The following is a 4613-nucleotide window of genomic DNA, read 5'->3' on the forward strand; positions in this document are numbered from 1 at the left end:
CGTGGTGCCCAGTTCAGCATGGAGAATGCAGGAGGATGCAAACCACAGGTAGAACCAGGGGCACATTTCTTGACTGTAATTGCTTTTACCCGAGACTGGTGAAATAATATTTTACCTTTGTATGGTGCAGCCTCTGTGTCCTGCAGCAATGAGCTGGGGCAGGCCAGTGCTGAGGCAAGGCTGATGAGAAAAGACTTTCCAGTCGGGGCTGGGGGATTTTGACCGAGCACACCTGCCCAAGGCCTGTTCTTGGAGACCTGGCCTGGGGGTACTTAATGGTCACAGAGGAGGCAGAGAGAGTTTTAAGGTTTTAAAGTTGTGGTTTTAAGGTCTGGTTTTAAGGTCTGATCTCAACAGGGTCTGGCCACACACAGGAAATGACAGGGGATTTATTTGTGTCCGCTTCGGAAGAATGACAGGACTGGATTGACTCTTCCTGGATTTGAGCCTGGTGTCCAGGCAGTTCAGGTATTTCAAACCCTAGGTTTGGGCCACTCCGCGTACGTCTACACGGCAATAAAAACCCACGGCACCGAGTCTCAGAGCCTGGGGCAATTGACTCAGGGCTCAGGCTGCAGGGCTAAAAATTGCAGCTGGTGCAGAAGCCTGGGCTCTGAAACTCCATGAGGAGGGTGGGTCTCAGAGCCCGGATCCAAACATATACACTGCTGTTTTTAGCCTGGTGAGCCCACATCAGCTGACTCGGGCCAGCTGTAGCCGTGCTGCGGGGCTTTTATTGCGGTGTACACGTAGCCTCAGCCAACCCCTCCGCTGACAAGCAAATCATGCTCGAACACCTTTGTGTTCAAAGAGCCGAGAAAAGGAGGAACACCGGGAAACCCCATAAGCAGAGCTGTAAAATGTTGATAATTGGTCTGTGTATAATTGGATGATCCAGCTGGGATCCTCCATAAACGCTCTTGTTAATGAGAGTAGTTTAAACAGAAATTGTGTCTTCTGGTCCCCTGATGTCGATAGCACGATTTCAGCTGAAAAAAGCCACTATCAACTGACAGCTATTTCCCCATCCGAGCAATAATACCCAGCAGCCTTCCAGGCAGGCTGTTATGGCACAATAGGCTGCACTCCGGAGAGTCTTGATGGCCAAAACCCTCTTTTGGTTTATGGTTCAGAGACAAAACTGAAGCCAGTTCTTGTAGGCCTCGTGGCAGCAGCTCAGGGCAGGAAGGATCCTGAGACCAGGGGCAAACCCTTCAGAGTTTTCTTTGGCTTTTCTGGAATTCATGCAAGAGGCCGAGACGGGTGTAAGCCACAAAATTCTGACTCGGAATGAGTCTGGATCCAAAGCGTCGCTTCAGGCCAGTCTCTGGTAACAGGCGAGTGTTTCAGAGACGCGGAGCGCTACCAGAGCTGGAGCCCAGCTTCCAGGGTGCGGGACTGCCAGTGCCCAGAGGCAGCTGCCAGGGACTTTCTACTTGCTGAAGATGGAGGCAGGCAGGACGCCCCCGTAGGAAAGCGCTCAGAAGCCGCTCCTACTGCACCCCTTTAGAAGGACGTAGCACGCGCCCCCTCAGCACCGGCCACTAGTGAGTGAGCCAAGGGGGTGAAGGAGGAAGGATGGGCTAGTGGTTAGACTTCCTGTGGGACCTGGGGCACGTCACGCGAGGTGCGATCCATGAAGGGACCTACACGTTGCAATGCTGAGCATCTCAGGCCTGACTCTGAGCCTGGTGGTCAAGGCCCTCTCCTGAGAGGTGGCAGGTCCCTGGCCAAGGCCCTGCTCCCCCTGACGCAGAGAGGCGTCTTGGACCGAGCGTCTCCCACATCCGGGGTGAGCACCTCTGGGCTAACGGTGATGAGGGAGAGAGTTCTTCTTGTGTGTGAGCCCCGGTAGCAGTGTTCAGGGGCTGCCTGCCAGGCTGGGCCCTGGCACCGAGCTAGGCAGCTGAGCGGCGATCTTCCCCAGCCTGCGAACCACGCTAGGGCGTCGGTAGGAGATAGGCGACCGAGGGCCTGGCGGGAGGCTGCAGAGCAGATGGCCAGAGGTGCCCAGGGAGTTCAGGCACTTGCAGAGTCAGGCAGCAGCTGACTGGGAGTTTTGTACTGTGGGGATCCCAGCACGGCCCTGCCTCCTGGGCGGATAAAGACACTAACCATTGTGACGTGCTCAGCTCCTGCGGTGATGGGGTTCAGGGAAGTACCTTGGCTAGACAGGCCGGAAAGCCTCCCCCCATGCTAGCGCCACCCACCTCTTTCCCAGGTGCGAGATGAGTTACGCTCTGACTTTCTGGCTGCCTTCTGGCGGGGTGAGGACAGATTGCTCTGCGCTATCCCTCCCCCTCCCCACACAGACACACACAGGGCAGTGGCGCGCCAACCTTTGAATGCTACTCGGCTCTGGCAGGAGGCTTAACCCACCAGCTCGTGCCTGACTGAGCAGGCACCTCTGGAGCGGTTCCCTTCCCGGGCCTATGGCGCTCCAATATCGATCCTCTTTACTGTACTCAGGGGTTTGTACCAGGCCTGCTACCCTGGCACCTCTGATGTCTCTCCCTCGGAGAAATGATGGGAGAACTGGTGTAAAGCCCCAGGGGTATTTCTTAACCTTCACCTAGGCTGTACGCTGGAATCTCCACCTCCAGCAATGGGCGCGTGCGTCCTGCCTCCCCGGGTACCCAGTGCTATCACGCTCTCTCCATTTGCTAGTTGAATAAAGCACCACGAATTCAACACAGCTGCTGGTCCTGGTTCTTCTATCAGCCCAAAGCCTTGATGGAATCGTTGAGTCCACAACTGCCATTGGCCCCTCGCTCTCTGTAAAACAAATAAAAGATGTATTCAATAATAAAGGGGCTAGACTCCTTGGGTTCCCCAGGAAATACACATTGGGCTCTTTGAGTCAACATCCGTCCTCAGTTGGAATCATTCCAGGAGGTGACTCCGGTTTCAGCAGGCATCTAGTCTGCAACTACACAACCCCCTGTTCAGACATCGAAACTGGGCAGCTAACAGGATTCCCACTGTGCCCTTCGCACCACGTAACTGAGCAAAGATATCCTAGAACCAAGACATTCATCACCAATGTTTCAGTTCAGAACGCAACACCCTGCAGTCAGTGTCGCCATCTGGTGAATGTTACTGGTATTATAACCTCTGTTTCCCAGCATTGTTATTCTATGTTTTGTTTTGTTTTTTACAATAAATGGGAAAGACCTCAGATGAGACCTATTTTTCCTCCCAGGGGGGGAAAAAAAAAAAAAGAGGACCAAGAATTCTGCTGCATTTCTTTAATTGCACAAATCAAGCCAGATGGCCTTGTCCATACCACGATTTAACTCAGCCAGTTTAGTGTGTGTTAAAGTCTAGACTAGACTTTTAAAATGGGTTAGTTACCAGTGCAACATGCCCACCTCACACCGTATATCCCCAGCTAGACAAGCTCAACACGCAGCCCGGGCGGCAATCCTGTAAATGTACCAAGTGTCACTGCTTCTAACGTAACATGCGGGATTTGTACATTACCTTTCTTGTACCGGTAAGATACAGGGTGCTACTGCCTCTTTCTCTTGACCTTTCCAAGACTCCGGTAGAACAGCAGGGCGTGTCACATACAAATAAATGCCTTCTGCTCTCCGGCGCTATCAGCGTCCCTACAGGATGGGTTTATAAATAAAGGTGGGTGCTCTGAGAAACTATGTCTATGAGGTTTATGAAGGGAAAGCACTGAGCAAATGGGACCCTGGAGCTGGCCCTGGCCTGTGAATCTCTTTATCTCCATACATACGCTAGGAGATTCTCTGGGGTTAGGATCTTCAGCTATGCCCCATTCTGCAGTGTACAGCTGCCACTCCCCCTCCATGGAAAGAGTGCCTCTGCCTGCCTCCCATCCATGACTTTAACCGTGGGAAGGTGCTATTTAGTCCCACGGCAGTGGCAGTTTGGTTGATTTCTCTGGATTACTCCTTCTAGGGGAGGTCATGGAACATTTTGCATCAGGTACTACGGACCACATCGGTGCAGTGACACTGAGAACTGAATCTCCTTTAGCCCAAGGCCAAGATTGCAGGGAAGATGAGAGGGGCCTTTTCCCCCCAGCCCCCATCAAATTTTCTGTTGATGCAGCTTCAGCATTAACACACTCATAGTCCTGCTGCTCCCCAGCTCTGCGTTTGTTTTAGGTTCCGTGAGCAGATCCCTGCACAGGGACCCATTTTCTGTGCATCCTAAATGCCATGGGGACCACAAGAGCTTCCCCCTTTGACTCTGCTTGTGCAGTACAGTCAACACCTCAAAATTCTTTGTGCCATTAATCCCTGGGACTGGAGTTACTGGGACTGGAAGCTCTCTGGCTCCCACTATAGGTAAACAGGGAAAGTTGAGGGGGTTCCTTGCCCGCTGCCAGGTTTATTTGCATATGCTTCAGAGTGGTTTCATAGAATGCTTGAAGCGGCCTTATATGGTCTTTTCGTGTCTTCTGTTCTCAGGAATTATGTTAAATGCACTATGTAACTGCATAGATATGGGAGGGTATGTGAGCAGATGAATTTATGTTGATTATTGCATGGGAAAAGCTGGACGCCCTAATCTGGTAGACAGTGGGCTTGGATAAGGGTAGCTGAGTGCAGGGTGTAGGAAAGTGAGAAAAGGGTTTT

This window comes from Emydura macquarii, unplaced genomic scaffold, assembly GCF_026122565.2.
Source record: "Emydura macquarii macquarii isolate MOO-44397 ecotype Brisbane River unplaced genomic scaffold, CSIRO-AGI_Emac_v2 contig_2768, whole genome shotgun sequence".
Classification (NCBI taxonomy): Eukaryota; Metazoa; Chordata; order Testudines; family Chelidae; genus Emydura; species Emydura macquarii.